This window comes from Anolis sagrei, chromosome 3 (genome assembly GCF_037176765.1).
Source record: "Anolis sagrei isolate rAnoSag1 chromosome 3, rAnoSag1.mat, whole genome shotgun sequence".
NCBI classification, from domain to species: Eukaryota; Metazoa; Chordata; class Lepidosauria; order Squamata; family Dactyloidae; genus Anolis; species Anolis sagrei.
In genome coordinates this window covers 142,754,805-142,775,574 of record NC_090023.1, presented here as the reverse complement: position 1 = coordinate 142,775,574, position 20,770 = coordinate 142,754,805, and the positions used below count along the sequence as shown (strand labels likewise).

General features: G+C 41.1%; 1 long non-coding RNA gene across 1 annotated transcript; it reads right to left on the bottom strand.

Moving 5' to 3' along the window:
* Positions 1–1,756: 1,756 nt before the first annotated feature.
* LOC132771373 (uncharacterized) lies at positions 1,757–20,705 on the bottom strand. Its single transcript, XR_010909581.1, has 3 exons — positions 20,643–20,705; positions 19,846–19,912; positions 1,757–2,722 (listed from the first exon to the last, which is right to left on the bottom strand). It is a non-coding gene; the product is annotated as an uncharacterized lncRNA (long non-coding RNA).
* Between the last annotated feature and the right edge of the window lie 65 nt (positions 20,706–20,770).

Sequence of the window (20,770 nt, the reverse complement as noted above, 5' to 3'; positions counted from 1 at the left end):
GAATGTAATATTAAATAATGTATTAAAATATCCAATTAATATACCAAGCAAAGAAAAAAAACATATGATTTGGCTACAAAGTCTTCTCACGCCCCCTCCCCTTTGAAGCATGTATGGGACTGCAAGCAAAATGCTTCAAAACAAAATGCAAACATGTATAAAGCTGGAGATGCAAAGTCTCTTCTGAAGTCCAGGAATTAGGAATAAGTAATGAGGTGACTACATTTGCAAGAACCCAAACTCTGTCTTAATGGTTCCCAATCTCTGGTCCATGGACCACCAGTGGTCCACAAGAATGAAAATATGGCCCATTAATCTCACTATCGAGGCAACATGGTTACCTTGAAATCACGTGGCAATGAGAGTTACTGATCTCATGAAACCCTCTTATATTGCCGAGGCAACGAGGATGTCAGGAGGAGAGGGGCTGACTACCCATGAAAGATTACTACTACCACGACATCACTTCTAGATTATTGAATATGGTTTTCTGTGGGTAAGCAGATGGTGACTACTGGATGGCATGTGTTCTGTATCAGAAACTAGAGCTGATGTGGTCTATCCAATGCAGTTTTCTGAATCAGCACTCCAAATAACCAAACCAAATCTAAAGTTGACCAAAAACTGATTCACAACCCTTTTGGTACTAATCTTGGAGAGTGGTCCCTGGTCAAGGTGGTCCCTGGTCAAAAAACAAGGTTGTGAACCACTGCTCTCTTTTCAGCTCCAGACAGAATTAAAAGACAAGTATACTGGAGGGGGAACGACATTACTATTATAAACAATTGATGCATTCCAATAGTCTTTGGGAAATAATCCCCTCAAACATATTATCCAGCAAGAATTCAGTTGCATCCTTTGCCTCAGCACTATTCTGCTGAGGCAAAGTGTGTCTTCAGAGTGTCTTCTGGCCTGGGAGTTTTATCTTCTCATTTTATTTTTCCTTTCTAGCTATAGTGCCATTATTTCTGGCACTGGATCTACACTGCCATATAAAACAATTTTAGAATGCAAATTAATTGCATTCAACTGGATTGAAAGGACCTCATCACATTGATAAGGTCTCTCGTGCTGATTCACCAGCCTCCATAGCAAATTGGCAGCAGGGCAATCCCCATGTCCCGCCCAGCAGCAGCACTTCCCCATCACACATGGGGAAGTGTCACTGTGCAGCTTATCCCCACTGTAGCCCCATGGTTCCAAATGGAACACAGGAAGATTCCCGTGTGGGCAGCGCAGCATCCTTCTATGTTGTTGCCCCAGTTGAGCAACAGAGCCCTACCAGAAGTGAGGCTACATTGTATGATGGGCAGCATGGGGCTCCATTGCTCAACTGGGGCAGAAGAATCGTAGGATGCTAAAAGTGTGTCATATGATGAGGTCATAAGAGTCTAGCCTGCTATATAATCCAGTTTAGTGTAGTTAATCTGCATTCTGAGATTGCATTATATGTCAATGTAGATCCAGCCTCAGAGGATCTCTCAATGTACCCCTGGCCTTACTGCCCAGTAACTGGCACATTCATTCAGGTTCCTTGGCAAAAGCCTATCTGAAATGGTAGCTTCTATTGGCAGCACCATAACATTTTGCATCACAGGAGAACACAGTCCCACCACTACAGAGAGATAATGACATTGGTGGGAAGCAGGTATTTGGGCAGCAGCCTTGATATAATTTAGTGTGTAATATTATTATTGTAAAGCACATTGGCATTGTTTTTGCAAAGGATAAAGCAAACCCCTCTCCACCACAGTATTCCATTAAACAATCTCAATCAATATCCACCATTAAAATTATGCTGCTTATGACTGTTTTTGTATTTTTCTGCCCACTCTTAAACCAAGTATTTTGATTCCTTCCAAAAACTACCTTGCGGATAGCATGGCCCAAGTGGACTCTGGCCTAAAAAAACCAGGCTGAGTTACGTGTGCCTGAGGATCTATAGCACACTGGTCACACAGTGCTCTGAACACAGTGGAGACTTTGGAGCCGGCATGCAACCTTTCCCTGCTAAATGAATGGTGAGATCTCCCAATTGATAAATTCCTTCTGATGGCATCTATACATTTCAATGTTGCAGTATGATCATTCAGACAACCATGTGAATTTCTTTTCACAGCTTCTACTCTTCCAGAACAGTCTGATTTAATTCACAGAAAAAGAGATATTTTAAATGCTTTGTTTTGTTTTTAATCCTAGAAAAATCAAGCTTTGGCAAAGGCAATGAAGATGTCAGATTGCCTCTGGGAAAAGACTCCTATGTCTTGTCACACTTGGACATGAACAGCGAAACATCTTTATTACAACCAATAGAAACCCTGGAGTGCCTGGCCCACCTCCCCATTAGGCTATGGAGCCCCCCTTCAGTCCTAATGGGCCACAATAAGTAGATTATAAAATGCCTTTTGTTTTGCTAAGCAGCAGCTTTTCTTTGGCATGCATCACAAAGGTGCGTCCCTCACACTGGGCCTTTGTGGCGGAGCTGCTGGTTTGTTCTGTGGGGCTGAAGTGCGAGGGGGTCAGTGGAGGTGGGCAGGCCCAGCAGCCTCTTCTGGATTCAGTGGGGTCATCTCTCCAGCCATTGTATTACAGGATATAAAGCTGTCACAGAGTGTGCTGTTTAAATGTCAGCCTCTTTTGCTTCTCTCGTGCCTGCTTTGCTTCCAAACTCTTTGTAGTCCTGAGAAAATGCTGCACCTGATGTTTTTGAATTAAAACATTCCTGTGTAGAAAAATAAATAAATAAAGTGTGTTTCAAAGACATTGGAGAATTACCATCCCTACTAGGCTTGAATATTCAGTATGTACGTTATTGGGTTGTTGTTTTTTCTACCAGAAGATGCAGCTGCCACACTCTGGGACTTCACATTCCTAATAGTGATCCTACAAATGCAGGCTCCTAGAATGGGTTCTAAATATCCATTTAACTTTGTGGAAGTTTTCAGTTATTGCCAAATTAGATTTAAAGTCAGTATCAACAAGCCAATATTTATATGGTCTACATTTCTAACAACCAGGCAAGCAATAAAGAAACAGGTGAGGAGATCTTTTGGCGTTTGGCTGCTGGCCTGCAAGTTATCATTTCTCCAACAAAACAGAAATGCTGACAGGAAACAGCAAGATTAAATTATATTCCGTTATGTAAGAAATAAAAGAGATTAAATTAATGTATGCAACATAACAGTACTAGGATGATTGCATTACTATTGGCATGAATGATCATGGAGCGTATGGAAGCTCCCTGGTAGCCCCTCCATTCATCCATGCCACCGTTGTGGAGAACAGCACCCAAAGAAGAGATCCTGAAGATGACCTTAAAGACTGGGCAGTAACAATCAAGGGAAAGTGATTTTTTTCTGGAGGGATTTTAAGTTATTTAGGACTTTAAAAGGGAACACCAATAACTTTGAATTGGACTGGGAAATTAACTGGTAGTCATAATCCACTTAGTTCAAGGCATTTAAAACAGTTCATCTCAGGGCCCTTCTACGTAGGCCCTGCAATCCGTGACATGAGGTAAATCCAAATTAATGAAGAATAAACTGGGTTTTGACACCTCCTAAGGTTGGGACCTTAAGGTAAACTCTGGATTTTTTCAAGTTCTAGGCCTGTGGGGATTGACTCCCGGGACCACTTCTGCAGGCCCAGGGTCAACCTCCACAACCATCCCAGTTCTTTGGGCTCCTGGAGGGAATTCCCTTCCCGCAACCTCCTGATGTGCCATTTTTTCATATCAAGAGGACTCTGCAGAGGGGCCTGCACTGCCAGCAGGCTCCTCCTGAAAGTTTTGGGAGGGAAATGGGGGGCTGGGGTGCCATACCAGGTCAACCTTTCCCCTAAAGGAAAGCCCAGGATTGTGGGAGAGGGTAGGGACTAAAACTTGGGAGGAAGCAGGGTTTTTTTAACCCGCTTCCTCACGGGTTTTAGTTAAGTGTAGAAGGGTCCATAGTTGTCTGGTCTCAGTGCTCTATTTTGTGATAACTGAATTCCAGGCAATCTTCAGAACTATTTCCAATTATGTACACTAAGAATTCAAATCGGAGGTGTCCAATGTAAAGAATGCTGCAACCAGACTGTTGCTGCCCTGGCATGGTCGTAACTATAGTGAAAAACGGCTATAGGAACTGAACTGAGTTTCAGTTTACTGATCTTCATCCAGGTTATTACCAAGTCCAAGCATTATATCCACATTGTAGAACAATGATATGACACTGTAAAATGCTTCCAGGAAAAAATGGCATCTGAGTGTGATGGAATCTTCTTCTTTGAGAGTTTTAAGCAGAGGTTGAGTGGCCATCTGTTGGAGGTGCTTTGACTGTGTGTTCTTGTACAGCAGGTGGTTAGCCTGGACTGTCCTTGTGGTCTCTTAAACCTCTATGATTATATGATTCTATAAAAGAAGAGCCACATTCATGTCCACTTATGGCAGCTGTTTTTCATTTCTACTGCAGTGGATGTTTTGCCAAGCTGATGAGGCTTAGTTGACCAATCTACCACAAAATATTTTATATTAACAGTGAAAGTGCCCACCCTTAGTACGATCCCCCCTATTGTGAACAGGGCAGCTATGAGCCCAAAAAAACTCAGGTTTTACTGTCCCTGCTAATTCACAATTCGTATTATTTCAGTCCTGGCTGCATCACAACCTTAGCATACAAGCAACATACATGCCAACCTATCTGCTGGTAATGCTACCAGCATCGTATGAAGCAAGTTCTAATCTCCAAAACAGTGTGCAGAATATGATAATCTTTAAAAAACCACATACTTGGAGAAGGCAAATTCCAAATAATGTGCTTCATCTTCTGTAAACATAAACCTGCCTGGGTCTTCCACATAGTTTTATTCACATTTTGCTAGTCTGGAGCAAAAAATGGAACAATCTGGCTCTCAGAAAAAAACATTTGCTGCTGAGGATGCCAGTGCATGAAAAATCAAAAAAATAGTTAAGTCATATACCCTGCATTTTGTAAGATACCCTTACAACCAAAATACACAAAGAACATCCCACTTGCCTAAGAATTTTGGGGTTATTTCTCTGTGGATAAATGCTAATGATTCACACTGGGCAGCAGCTCGCTATGTTTCTCAGGCAGAAACAAACTGGTTTGTTTCAATAGGTTATTGTTGAGTGCATGCAAATATCATCAGGCACAAGAGCAAACAGGAGGGGGGATTAGAAGTTTGAGTGGTTGAGACCGTCTGTCCCAGTCCTGAGAAAAGGAACTTCCCATTTGCAGTGCATGCTAATTAAGAGTGTGATTGGCTCAGCTGTCATCTCTGTAGAGTGGGATCACCCAAGCACAACTGAATGCAGCCCCTGCCTGTTTATCAAAGCACACGGTTTAGCTTCTGTTGTTTGAGTTGTAATTTCCTCCACACCAAGATAAGTCTTACTCAACGCCCCCTCCCAGCTCAAACATCCCAGCATTAATTAAGATGTGATCTGAGCAGTTTGCTCAATTGGCTGGCTTGGTAATGTGCTCCAGATTATAGATTTGCACCAATAGCCTGTATTTTATTCCTGTTCCTTGATGTTTATACAGAAGAACCTGAGCTTAAAAATATATCTTTGGTCCATCTGAACTTTCACTATGTCTTAATTCAGACAGAAGTCTAATTTCATTCACAAAATATATTACAAATGTGTTTTCGTCTTGTGTACTGGTTGGCATGCTCTTTGAGGAAGTATCCCATTTGAGCTGTGGGAAACTAAATTGTTTTGTGTTGGGAGTACAGCCCAAAATGAAATGTCTGTCTTCCTCACTATAAAAAATTCCAAGAGCAAACACCTTGAGAGTGGTGTGTGCTTTTCATACTCTAGCCTCGTGGAGGAATTTGGCAGTCCATCACTGAAACAGAGTGCTAGGAGTGATGAAACTAAGGCAAGGGAGAAAAGGGGCTTAGCAGAGAAATAAGTTTGGTTTAGTGTTCATGTTACAAATGTCAGGTTAATCAGAAAAATATGCAGCTTGAACAAAAGCATTCTCCTTTTTAACTGTATGCATAAGTCTGTTTGGCACAAGTCTGCCCATGTGAAGCAGGTGAATATACCACTACATGAAACATGTAGAATAATCACAGGATGTCTCAAACCTACACTTGTTGAGAGGCTCTATAAGCTAGCTGGCATTGTTCCCCTGATGTGTGACGGGAAGTTGCTGCCAACTCTGAGAGAAATAAGGTTGAACACTGTGAAAGCCATCACTACATGACTATCAGCCTCCTCCCAGTAGACTCCAATTTGGAAAAGCTTCGTGAGAACCACCATTCCTCTTAATGTTCCTTCAGCAACAGCAAGAATATCCCTCTGGACAGCTAAACCAGAAAATCCCAACTGGATGGCCCCCCCACAAGGGTCTTCCTACAGGGGCAAACCAAGAATGGGCAATTTGGAAGTCCCTGAACAGACTCAGAACCAGAGTTGGCAGATCAAAAGACAACATGGCAAGATGGCCCTACCTAGAAGAATCCTTCACCTTATGCGACTGTGAAGCAGAACAAACAACTCCACATCTGTCCACAATGCCCTGCATCATGCACAGAGGAAGAACTATTTAAAGCTACAGACAACATGTCACTATTGCCTGTTTTTGGTTTAAAATTATTTATGTTTCCTCTATTTTATCAGTTTTATACAAATTTATTTATGCAATGCTTTTGACATGAAATAAAACTATATGCATTCCTCCATGGACACATCAATAATCAATACAGGTGTGCCCAAATCAATAATCTGGAATGCATTGCAGAACCATCCAATTGAGCGGCATTACAAAGCCAGCAAACTACATTAAACATGGAACCTGGCCTCAAACCATTCTGTGGTGTGTGGTTTTTTTCCCCTCTCCCAATCCGGCTGTGCATTTGTAGCCACCGTGGTTTCTAGTTGTCTTATGCTGCATTAAATGGTCTGTGTAGATATGGCCCATGTCAATATGTATCCTGCAACCCTACCTGTAAATACTGTTGTGGTAGCACTTGCAGTATTTACCACATTGCAAAAGAAAAACAAAAGCTTCAGGCAACTATTCTCTGCAGCCTATCTGAGTAAAACACAGAGCAGAGGGAGAAATGCAGTATTTGCAAATGTATTATCTGTTAATTTTTTATATATATTCAGAAATGTAGGAATAATGATGAAATTATGTGGCAGCATCAGGGCAGGATCTTTTCTTGTCCAATACCTGTGTGCTCAGTTACTCTTAAAAATACAGAATTGGTGAATGTAAATGGTGGTAGCAGTCATAGCAGCCCTTTTCCTCCAGGCTCCAGTTGGCTCCTGAGTTATGGACCTCTCTGAAGGAAATTCACTGAAAAACTCACAACAGCTTGGTTTGTATTCCAAATAAAAGCTTATTTACTCTTCACTGGGAATAATTCTGGGGCAAAAAGAACGTTGTTTACAGCTTTGCGCTTGTTAATAGCTTCATAATGCAGTCACTGTTGACAGCTTGTTTGAAAACTTAGTTGCTTGCATAAACATGATCAAGTCAGTTATTATTTGCTTTTTAAACTTTTGTTCCCAATATAACTTATTATTAAATATCCCCTTTCATTAGCAGATGTTGTCTGGAATACTTATATGTCTCCACAGGATAAACACAGGTTTTTTCCCCCTTTCTCAAAGGGTGATTCATTTATTCAGGACTTCAACTTTTGACCCAAAGTTTGGAATAGTCACTATGGCTATACAGCTGAATTATGTGCTGAATACAAATTACCAATGAATGTATCTCCTCTGCCTATGAAATATTTATTACATTTAACACAGCCCCTATTTTATGGAATCTGGGTTTCCAAAATGGGTGGAGGACTTGCAAAGATAGCCAAAATGATCCCCTTGCTGTACCTACAAGATAGGACAGGAGAACCTGCTCCTCTCTTCACTTGCTTATTCTCACTTGGCAAGAGAAACCTCAGTAGGCCTAAGACTAGGAGCACAATAACAATAAAAGCATACATGGAAAATAATATTTTTAAAGATACCCTGGAGGTGTTGCATGCAAGTCTTTTGCCATTGCCCTCACCTATGTGGTATGAAGCCACACTAGAGGGAAGGAATGGTAGACAGGAGATAGACTGTGGATTTCTGCTATTTCCAACATAATTTGAGTATTGGAAAACTTGCTGCTGGAATGGTGACAGTATGACAGTCCTTTGCCAGGGACAATTGCTGCATTTGGGACTAGTTCCTATGAGCCTTTTTACCCGATGTCTGCCTTTGACTTGACTTAGGGGAGAATGAGTGTAATTGGAAAAGCCTCCCAAATTAAAGGTGTAAAATAATTTTTAAAAGAAGTTCAAATACTATTGTGAAAAAATGTTCAATATTACAGAATACCTAGCTTTTCCAAAGAGATAGCCTAAAATCCGTCTTTTTAACATATTGCAAACAGACTATAGTTAAGGAAAAGCTGGGTATTCCACATTCTTCAGTTCATTTTTTCTGGTCGCTTCTGGAGTGAGAGAATCAGCCATCTATGAAAATGTTGCCCAGGGGACACCCGGATGTCTTGCAATCCTGCGGGGAGGCTTCTCTCATGTCCTCCCACAGCTTCATTGGCTAGTGAAGTCCTTTCCAAATTGTGGGACATGACATATTTGTGTGTTGGCTGCAACATGTAGCTGTGTCATGCAAATGTAACAAGAAACCTCTGATTTTAAGTAAAATGAGAAACAGAGAATCCTCTAAAGGTGCCAGCCACAGATGCAGGTGAAATGTCCAGAGAAAATGCAGGTGAAATGTCCAGACAGATGCAGGTGAAATGTTCAGAACTTTCCCAGTTCTACAAAGTAAGATATTTGCTACTTTTTCTTCTTTGTAAGAGAGCTTTTTGCATCCCTTTGCGCTTCATGGATCTGGAATGCCACCAAGTCTGGGGTGATGTCTCCAGGTTGGATGCTCCATGAGCACCCATACCCCCATCTAGCTCAACATTTGAACATCTGAACACCCACACAGGGCTACCTGCTGTGAAAAATCTGCATCAAGCTGCCTAAATGAAGAAAATCCACCCATCACATATTTATCACATGAGGGGAATTACAAGCTCTGGTCAGAGAGCTGGCACACATAATTGGTCCCAGATATGAACACAAAAGCTCTTAGACTGGGAAGTGGCCAAGAAGATTTAATTTTCTTGTTTCAGGGTTGAAGAGCTCTGACACTTCACAGTCATGTAGCCCTATTGTTTTAAACAAACATACTAAACAACTGAGAACTATATGTCACGAATCTGATTCTGTGACCCTATAAAAATCTGTTAGCCTTTAAGTTTCCAGAGAATTTATTAGCTACTAGCTTTACCCGCCAAGCGTTGCTGTGGCCAACCTTTCCTCCCTCTTTCTCTTCTTTCTTTCTCCACTTCCTTCCCTCCATCTTTCTTTCCTTCCTTCCCTATTTTTCTTTCTTTCTCTCCTTCCTTTTCCTCTTCTTCCCTTCGTTCCTCCACCTTTTCTTTCCCTTCCTCTTTCTCCCCTTTCTTCCTTCCCTACCTATTCTTGGACTGCAACTCCCAGCAGTCCTCCTGATCTACCTAACCTACCTAACTACCTATCTATATCGTATCTATCTATCTGGAGGATTGCTGGTAGTTGCAGTCCAGGAATAGGAAATTTGAAATATGCAGTGATTGGGATGCTCTCAAAGAAATCCAAGGAGAAGAAAGATTGTAGCTTAGAAACAGTGCATTTGGATTATCCTCCTCTCCTAACGGGCCTGGTCTAGGGGATGCTGAGAGCTGTAGTCCGGACGAGAGAGTGGATATGTTATTGTGTGTTTTGTTTGCTAAGGGAAGTCGTTTTTGCGCATGTGCTCTGGAATTTTTTTGCTTTTTTGGCTTTATAAGTCTTTTCTGCTGTGTTTTTCAGTGTTTTTGTGAGTGATGGTCACTTGTTGGTCTGATAGGTGTTTTGTGTCCAAATTTGGTGTCAATTCATCCAGTGGTTTTTGAATTATGTAAATCCAACAAACAAACATTACATTTTATTTATATAGAAGATGTCTACCAGTCTACTTTACTGCAGGTCTGTCTGAAGCACCTCTGTGCTATTACTGCCAGGACCAATGCAAGGCACCCCAGCTTTTCTGAAATCTCCCCCTGGATGTGAGGTGGGACAGACTGAGATTAGGGGGATGCCTGTCTCTCACTATGCAGAGAGACTTGGCTTCTTGCTGTGGTGTTCTGTAACTAGTTGCTGTGGATATTGGGAGAGAAGCTATCATGCTCTCATTTTCTTCCCAAACTTTCTGCTGGTGTGAGCTTCTACCAGTTGCTGGCACAATAGGCTAATAACAGGGGATTGCTGTTGTTAATTGCCATCAAGTCAACTATGTGTTATGGTGATCCTATTAATAAGAGACCTCAAAATAATCCTTTTATCATTTTATTAAGTGTTTTCTAATACATTAAAAGATGCCAAAACAAAAATAATCAAGAAGTTAGAAATAGTAAGAATATAACAACAATAATAAAGTATAAGAAAAAATACATTTGACTTCCAGCTTTCCTATCTATCATTATACATTATTATATAAAGCAGTGGTTCCCAACCCTTTTTTTTTTTTGACCAGGGACCACTTGACCAGGGGCCATGCTCCAACATTAGTACCAAAAGTTATGAATCGGTTTTTGGTCAACTTTAGATTTGGTTTGGTTATTTGGAGTGCTTATTCAGAAAATTGCACTAGGTAGATCACATCAGCTCTAGTTTTTGATACATAACATAAGCCATCCAGTAGACACCATCTGCTCACCCATATAAAACCATATTTAATAAGCCTCAGCACTATAAGAGGGTTTCACAAAACCAGTCACTCCCATTGCAACGGTGTAGTAATGGTGAGGCCACGGACCATATTTTAGTTCTTGCAGACCACAGTTTGGGAGCCGCTGATATAAAGTAACTTCTTTGATCATCATTACATTATCAACAGCCCTGATCAGTTCTTGCAAACTCAGTTTCCTTGACTGAATCTACCTGTAATTCAGTCTTCCTCTTTTCCTACTGTCTTCTATCTTACCAAGCATTGTTGTCAGTGCAGTGAGTCATGTCTTTTCATTATATGTCCCAAGCATAACTGTTTTGATTTATTCATCTTGGCTTTTAAGAGATTTCAGGTTCTTGGATCCATTTATTTGATTTGTGAGCTGTCCATCTACAGAAGTCTCATCCAGCACCACATTTCAAATGAATTGATTCTCTCTCTGTCAGCTGGAAATATGATGACATATCTTAATACTATAAAGTCTTGTGTAGTTCCTTTATACCTGCCTTACCAGTCTAATTACTAATATAGAACATTTGTAATAATTTCAATGCTTTCATTATCTGGTTTAAAATTATGTAAATCGCCTGTGGTTATCACTTTTATAATCAGCTATAATACTGACTTTGCACTTTCTTCTTTGACTTTCTTTAATAGTTGTGCCACATCTTTGCTATTTTCTACAAGAAGAATGGTCTTGTCTGCATATCTTATATTTTTGGTGTAATTTTCATTCCTCCTTTCTCTTATACTAATTCAGCTTTACATTTGATACATTTCATGTACATGTTAAGCAGACAGGGTGACAAATTCAGCCTAGCCTGACCTCTCTGCAAATTCTGTTTCTCTGTGTTTTCCAGGTACAATCAAATGTTGAGGCACACCGATTTCCTTAAGAGTGATCCATAGTTTTGCACTGCCCAAACAACCAAAGGCTTTGCTATAACTTATAAAGTACAAGTTGTTTTTTCCCTGAAATTCGTTGGTAAACCTGGCTGTGACCTGATTAATTAACAAGGAAAATGTGTAATTGGAGACTTTCATGTGAAGTCACATGGTAAGGAAAGCACATTTGATCTCATTCAGTGAAAGCACACCATTTAACAGTTTATCTTAGAGTATGACGCACTGGACAGGAAAGTGAAGAGTTGAGTCCAAGAAGAATGGCTTTTGGCAAAATCACAGTGAATCTGATCAAGAAGGCTCTAAAATTAAAGCTTAAATATTATAAGAGAAGGTATCTTAAATATATGTCCAAAAGAATGCTCTAAAAACAAAGATTTTAAATTTAGAGAAGAGTCTGCGGGAGTGAATGGGAAAGAATGGCAGCCAAAACAAAATTTGCAGTAGCATAAAAAATAAGAACAAGCCACACTTTAGATGTCTATACACCGATACACAGAGTTTGGGAAACAAACATGATGTGCAGAAATATAAATATGTCTTTATAGGCATAACAGAGACTTGGTGAGATGACTTCCATTATTTGAATATAAGTATAGATGGGGAACAAATAAAGGAGGCGGTGCATTCTATGTCAGGAGCAAGTTATCAGTGGAAAGCATTTGGGTGAAATAAATACAATAATAAGTGAAAATGAAAATGTGGTAGGAGTTTGCAATGGATCACGAAGATAAGATGAAGTGCTGGATGTTGCTTTTCAGAAACAAATCTCAAAAATCTCCAAGAAACAAGAAAAAGTAATTATGAAAGAGGTAAATGATCCTGATATCTGCTGGGGGAGTAACTTTGCGATCTCTCTGGAATTACAGATATATCTTGCAGATAATCTTTCAATGAGATCAGCAGCATTGACTTGCTCCTAACCACTAGGGAGGTATTGGTCACTGGAATCAAAAGCTCGTACTTTAGGAAGGAGTGACCATGTGATGCTAGAATTCATGATTGTAGGACCTGGAAAATAAAAGTATAATTCTGTAGTTCCCAACTTGTGGTCCGTGGACCACCAGTGGTCCGCAAGAACTAAAATATGGTCTGTAGCCTCACTGTTATTACACTGGTGCAATGAGAGTGACTGGTCTTGCAAAACCCTCTTATAGTGCCAAGGCAACGGGAATGTCGGAAGAGGAGAGGCTGACTACCCACGAAAGGTGCAACAACAAGGCTCCTGACTGCTGCTTCTCCTCCTCCTGAGAGGAGCCATTCCATGTGGCACCGGGAAGCGGAGGCACCTTGGTATCTTCATTTTTAGGTCTGTTCCTGGGGTTATTTGGGGTGCTGATTCCGAAAATTGCATTGGATAGACCACATCAGCTGTAGATTATTAAACATGGGTTTCTGTGAACGAGCAGATGGCGACTACTGGATTGCATATGTTCTGTATCAGAAACTAGAGCTGATGTGGTTCATCCAATGTAATATTCTGAATTAGCACCCCAAATAACCAAATACAAAGTTGACCAGAAACTGATTCATAGCTCTTTTGGTATTAAAGTTGGAGAGTGGTCCCTGGTCAAACTGGTCCCTGTTCAAGTGGTACCTGGTCAAAAAAAGTTTGGGAACCTCTGGAGTAGTCAAACATGAACCTTGGCTTTCAGGAAAGCTGATTTAAACAAGCTCAGGGGAATACTGGGAAGAATCCCATGGCCAAAGGTGCCAAAGGAAAACCCAGCATGGGTGGGATTTTATGAAGGAACTGCTAAAAGTACAGTCAGAAACAATTCCATGGAAGAAAATGGGAAGCATCTGAAAAAGTCCATGTGGCTGCACACTAAACTTAAGCAAGAAGGAAAAACCAAAGAATGAAAGGAAGGTCAAATCACCAAGGAGGAAAACAGATGCATGCCCAAGCTTGCAGGAATAGTGGGAGGAAAGCTAAAACTAAAAAAGAGCTGGGACTGGCTAGGCAAACAGCAATAAAAATGTTGTTGTTTTTTCTAGTATGTTCAAAGCAAGAAATAGTGAGGCCACTTCCCAACAAGGATGATAAAATGGTAACAGATAAGAATGAATGAAAAGGCAGAACTGCTCAATACTTATTTTGCTTTAATTATTTTTCTGCCAAGAGGACTGTGTCCTTCCATGCACCACCAGAGACTTGGCAAGGAATCCAGACTGCAAATCAAGATTGAAAAGGACTTAGGAATTACCTATTTAATGAATTCAAATCTGCAGGGTCAGATGAACTATATCCCAGAGTCCTGAAGGAACTGTCGACATAGATACACAACCACAAGAATCGTTCCTGAGAAACACTGCACAATGAATGAAGTGCCAGAGGATAGGAGATGAGCAAATATTGTCCCTGTCTTCAAAAAAAAAAAGGCAGAAAAGATGACCCAGCAGTCTTGAAGCCAGTTGCCTGATCTCAATACTAGGAAAAATATTAGGTTTTGCAGGAGTCTCATTTTAAACATCTTAGTGATAGTGAGGAGATTAGTTGGTATATTTGCCTTCTATCTTTCTTTTAAAAATCAAAACACTAATTTATTAGGTGTGGAAACACTGGGAAATCCTTTGTCTGGATTTCAGCGAAGTGTTTGATAAGATACCTCATGATATTCTGAATGGCAAACTGACTAAATAGGGAACAGATGGAAATGCTCTCAGATAGAGGCATAATGGTTGGAAAATGTGTTCAAAGAGTAGCCATTGGTAGCTATGCTTCTTGCTGATTTAGAAGTATAGTAGAAATAAGGCAGATGTAAACACACAGTGTAGCTTGAAGTAGCGTGCCTAGCTAGTAGTCCACTGATGTTTCCCTCTGCTGCTTTGAGATCTGGGGAAAATAGAAAAAAGTCCTCATTACAGGGAAGATAACTGTGATGAACCAAGAAAAGAACGGAGCATAGGCAACAGGGCTGGCACAGGAGAGGTGTGAGGCAGCAACCATGGTCAAGTGCCAAATAATACACATTGCCCACAAAGTGTTCACACATTCTTTGAGGAATTTAGATCATTTTCCCAGTCCTGTTCAGACTGGATCCTCCTCTTCTTCCTCCTCCTCCATTTATTTAGGCTGAACTTACAAAGCTCAATGGAACTTGTAAGTTAATTCATAGTGGAACTGTATCAGACAAGCATAGCAAGCTTACTGTTCTGCTTTAATGGTGAAATTATTAATTTTTCTCCTAGCTTTAAATCATGTGAGGTGCTTGTATGGCCCTCCAAGTGTTGACTAGTGCTCCTAGCACAGCCCACAGTAAGAAATCTGGTAGTTGAAGTCCAAGAACATCTGGAGGATCATCAGTCCTCAGCCCTGCCTTATAGACTACTAGTTTGAGTACTTGGCGTTGCCCAGGTTATTTGAGAAAGTCATTTTTTTATTTTACAAAATGCATACTGTTGTGGGTGAACTACAACTCACATCATGCCAGGTTAACCCCCTGATGCTCAATCAGTGATTAAAGTTTGCTCTAGATCAGTGGTTCTCAACCTATGGGTCCCAGGTGTTTTGGCCTGCAACTCCCAGAAATCCCAGCCAGTTTACCAGCTGTTAGGATTTCTGGGAGTTGAAGGCCAAAACATCTGGGGACCCACAGGTTGAGAACCACTGCTATAGATGAATCATTGGTGGAGTCCAGTGTGCTCTCTGGTTCCAGGGTAAAGTACAACTCGCATCATGGTCAGTCCCCTCAAACTCTTCCAGTAGATTCAGTTGGTCTTAGGGATTCTGTGTGCTAAGTTTGGTTCCAGTCTATTGTCGGTGGTGGTCAGTGTGTCTGGATGTAGGTGAACTACAACTCCCAGAAATGAAGATCAGTTCCCCTCAAACCCCTCCAGTATATTCAGCATGCCATGGGGATTTTGTGTTCCAAGTTTGATTCAGGTCCATCGGTAAGGGTCATCGTTTCTCTGGTTGTAGGAGAACTACAACTCTCAAAACTCAAGGTCAATCCCTACCAAACCCCTGCAGTAATCAAATTTGGGTGTATCAGGTATGCATGCCAAGTTTGTTACAGATCCATCGGCTTTTGGGTTCACAATGCTCTTTGGATGTAGGTGAACTACAACTCTCCCAAATAAAGGTGAATTTTCCACAAAGACCTCCAGTATTTTTTTATGGCAATGAGGGTTCTGTCTGCTAAGTTTGGTCTAATTCCCATTTTGGTGGGGTTAAGAGTGCTCTTTGATTGCAGGTGAACTATAAATCCCAGTACCTACAACTCTCCCCCAAAATCATCAATATTCCAATTTGGGCATATCAGGTATATGTGCTAAGTTTGGTCCAGATTCATCATTGTTGGGGTTCATAGTACGCTCTGGATGTAGGTGAACTACAACGTCTATAAATCCTTCCAAAGACCTCCAGTATGTTTCATTGGTCATGAGGGTTCTGTGTGCCAAGAACCCTCATGACCATCACTGGTGGGGTTCAGAGTGCTCTTTGATTGCAGGTGAACTATAAATCCCAGTACCTACAACTCCTATAAATCAAGGTGAATTCTTCCCAAAGCTCTCCAGTATTTTTTGTTGGTCATGGGGGTTCTGTGTGCCAAATGTGGTCCAGGTCCATTGTCAGTGGGGGTCACAGTGCTCTGTCTTGATGCAGGGTGAACTACAAAACCCACCATGTTGAGTTAGTCCCCCAACCCCCTCCACAGTATGTTCAGTTGCTAATTGATTCCTCTCTGTTTGCTGTGTGCCATAGGAAAAGGTAGGATAGAGTTAAGGCAGTGGGCAGGGTCATGTAAATAACACACCAATTGAGGGAGTCAGAAACACATCAACTCTAGGATGAAATTGTCCCCATATGAAAGCCTTCATTTGGGTGATGGGCAGTATAGTGTTCTATTATGTGTATATAGAATATATGTATATAAAAGATGTCAATAGAGCAGTAGGCAGGGAGGCAAATGTGTCACAATGGCTGGTGCCATTACATTGGGATTGGGAATTCCTGCTCTTGGGCTGTAACGCTCAGCATTCTGCAGCAATTGCTATGCTCACCAGGGCTGAAGGAAAGCACTTTCACACCCCATCTACACTGCCATATACTGCAGTTTCAAACTGGTCGAAGGAGATTCATATATTGCAGTTCAATGCAGCTACAATGAGTCTACACTGACCATGTAATGCAATTTCAAATTGCAGTATATGGCAATGCAGTTGGGGCCTCGGTTAATGTAAATAATCAAAGCCTAGCCATCTTTGAAATGCCACATGTAGACAGCTAGGTATAGATTTGGAACTTCAGCAATGCAACGACTTAAACTTGGATGCAAAGGATGGGAGCCAGCCTTCTTGAAAGCAGAGCTAAGATTGCACACCTCAGCTCAGGGACAGGGTCCTCCTCCAGGTTAGGCCCAGAACACAAGAAGTCTCCAGGTGTGAACCCCAGAAGGTCCTATGCAGCCAGAAACATGGAATCTTCAGAGTTAAAAGAGACCACAAAGCAATCCTGAAAAATGACCTGTCAATCTCCATTTAAAGACTTCCAAAGATGGAGAATCCACCACTTTCAGGAGCATCATTCAGTCATTCTGCCTTCTTGTTCTCCTCCATAAGTGATTTTTCTGCCTTGATAGCCTTCTTAAGTAGCATAGCAAAGTAATTTGTTATTTTCTAAATGAGCTTCCATCCGTTCAGATGACAGCTGAGCTACTATTCATGCTTAACCAGGCATGTCAACAAGTAGCTCGTAATACCTGCATGTCAGTATCCACCAAACTTAATTTATTCAATAATGAACAACCAACTTGATGTAATATCTTGTTTAACCCAGAGGGGAGAATTATGCAGCCCTCCAGATGGTGCTGAATTGGGAATTCCAGAAGTCTTTTATCAGCAGAGGCAGCAGGATGAGGAATGACGGGGAAACTACACGTTTCACACCCTTTTTTGAACCATTAGTAACAGGAACCTCATTTGGTGATTAGGAAGCAGTAATCAGTCTTTCTGACTAAAGTTACGAGTATAGTCATTTGAGAAAAGAAGAAACGAGACATGCTTCTTATCTGCACTTCTGATTACTGCAAAAACATGGAATGAGAAGACTATGCTGGGAAAATATGTAATTGATCAGTTCAACTCGCAACAAGTTAATCACCATTGTTTCAATTCACAACTCTCTATATATAAAAGTTAAAGCATGTTCGCATGACTCTTTGAACCAGAAAAGGTGATTGCTAGGTGAAGTGGCCCTCTGTGATGTCACGGGGTGACAAGGGGATGGGAGGGAGGAAGGAAAGAAAAAAGCCACAAAGAGAGCCTGCCCACCCTTGCTAGAGTGTTGGTAAGCCTTCTCAGAGCTGGAGAAGGGGGAAAGTCAGTGGGCAGACAAGTATACTCAGCTAAAGAATGGAAAATGGAATGTCATAGAATCATAGAGTTGGAAGAGACCACATGGGTCACCTAGTCCAACCCCCTGCTATGCAGGAAAAGCATAATCAAAGTATCCCTGACAGATGACCATTCAGCTTCTGTTTAAAAGCTTCCACTGCACTTTGAGTCAGAGAATTCCACTGCTGAACAGCCTGTACAGTCAGAAAGTTCTTCCTAATGTTCAGGTGGAATCTCCTCTCCTGTATTTGAACCCATTGCTCCGAGTCCTAGTTTCAAGGGCAGCAGAAGACAAGTCTGCTCCCTCTTCCTTATGACACCATTTCACATATTTATATGTAGTGGACAGCAAGAGATTTAAATCAAACCTTTAAAAATGTGGAATAAATATTGTAACTGGAGGTCAGCTGCTACCAACAATGCTGTGGATTTTGAGGTATGAATGGAGGGTGAAAGGGAGAAAGTGTCAAGAGGAAAGCGCCTCAAGCTAACCCTTGTCAGGACCGCCTTCCATCTGGAAATCTATGTCCTCATTGCGAAAGACTATATGGATCCACAATAGATCTCTACAGTCACATATGGACCCAGGGCCAAGACAATCACAGGCCCCTTCCACACAGCTGTATAAAATCCACATTGAACTAGATTATATGGCAGCGTGGACTCAGACAATCCAGTTCAAAGCAGATATTGTGGATTTTAGAAAGAGCTAAAAACTTGGTCCTTTCTGTAGGCCTTTGATAATGTTTTCAACAAGATGATATGGTTTTTATATATGTTTTATATTGTTATGTTGATTGTTTTTAATCGCACTTTTATGAATGCATGCCATTGAATCGTGCCAATCTGTAACCTGCCTTGAGTCGCCATATGCTTGAGAAACGTGGGCTATAAATGTCGTAAATAAATAATAAAGAAATCTTTAAGATAGCAGCCAGACAACTATCTTTAGCCAGGGAAGGCTAGATTGACTGTATGGATTTTTAATTAACAACTATTGCCATATTTTATCGATTCTATTGCTCTTGTTAATTTTATATGTCTGCTTTTAAATGTGTTTTGGTTTTAATGTTGATATATTGCATTTTATATGTTGTATGGGAGATGGTGGTAGGCTATAATAAAATATTATTAGTATTATTACTATTATTATCTGCCTTGATATTCAGGGTTATATGGCTGTGTGGAAGGGCCCATACTTGGCCTCAAGTTATTGCCTATGATGATGACATATGTTAGTAGTTCATATAAAACTTGGTATGGTATCAACATCCCCTTTCAATATGTGCAGTGTGACTACGGAATGGCCTTGGACTCTGACTCTAGATGACGTGATTCATTGAAATGGATTTTATTTTATTTTTTATTTTAAACCATGTTTGTAGTTGGATACTAGCCATCCCCTGCCACACGTTGCTGTGGCCCAGTCTGTGTATATATATGTGCGTGTATATATATGTGTGTGTGTATGTGTGTTTGTGTATATATGTGGTTTTGAGCATGCGTTTTAATGTTTTTTGTTTTGTTTTGGGGCTTTTTAAGTCTCTTTCGCTGTGTTTTTCAGTGTTTTTATGAGTGATGGTCACTCATTGGCCTAATAGGTATATTGTGTCCAAATTTGGTTTCAATTCATCCAGTGGTTTTTGAACCACTGTTAATCCCACAAAAAACTGTTAATCCCGCAAAAAACATTACATTTTTATTTATATAGATTGTATGTTGTGAGCCACCTTAAGTCCCCCTCAAGGTAGAAAGGTGAGATATAAATAAGGTAAATAAAAAAGGAGTTCCTGGTGGCACAGTGGGTTAAACCGCTGAGCTGCTGAACTTACTAGCCTTAATGTTGCAGGTTCGAATCTGGGGAGTGAGCTCCTGCTGTTAGGCCCAGCTTCTGCCAACCTAGAAGTTTGAAAACATGCAAATGTGAATAGATCAATAGGTACCGCTCCGGTGGGAAGGTATGGGCACTCCATTCAGTCATGCTGACCACATGACCTTAGAGGAGTCTACGGACAATGCCAGCTCTTCGGCTTAGAAATGGAGATGAGCAGCAACCCTCAGAGTTGGGCACCACTGGACTTTATGTCAAGGGAAAACCTTTACTACCTTTAACTAAGTCAGGGGTCCTCAAACTTTTTAAACAGAGGGCCAGGTCACAGTGCCTCAAACGGTTGGAGGGCAGGATTATAATTTTTTAAAAAACATGAATGAATTCCTATGCACACTGCACATATTATTTGTAGTGCAAAAACACTTAAAAACAATACAATAATTAAAATGAAGAACAATTTTAACAAACATAAACTTATTAGTATTTCAATGGGAAGTGTGGGCCTGCTTTTGCCTGATGAGATAGGATTGTTGTTGTTGTTGTGTGCTTTCAAGTCGTTTCGGACTTACGTTGCCCCCGAGTGTGGGCCTGGTAAATGACCTTGGAGGGCTGTATCTGGCCCCCGGGCCTTAGTTTGAGGAACCTTGAACTAAGTAAATAAATAAATATATACATACATTTCAGTCAATGGAAGTCTCAAGTGACTGCTCTTCCTGGGACACAGCAGAGTCCAGTCCGTCCTGCAGCTGTGGGGCTATGAAGAGGAATGCTTACCTGGAACAGAGTCATTGCTCTTACCTGGAGAACATATCGACATTCCCTGCACCGGCTCCTGGTGCGCATTCCCAGGTAGTCTCCCCGGGGAAGGGAGAGGGGTGAGCGCGCGCTGTGCCCCTGCCTCGCGCGCGGGAGGGAAGGAGGGAAAG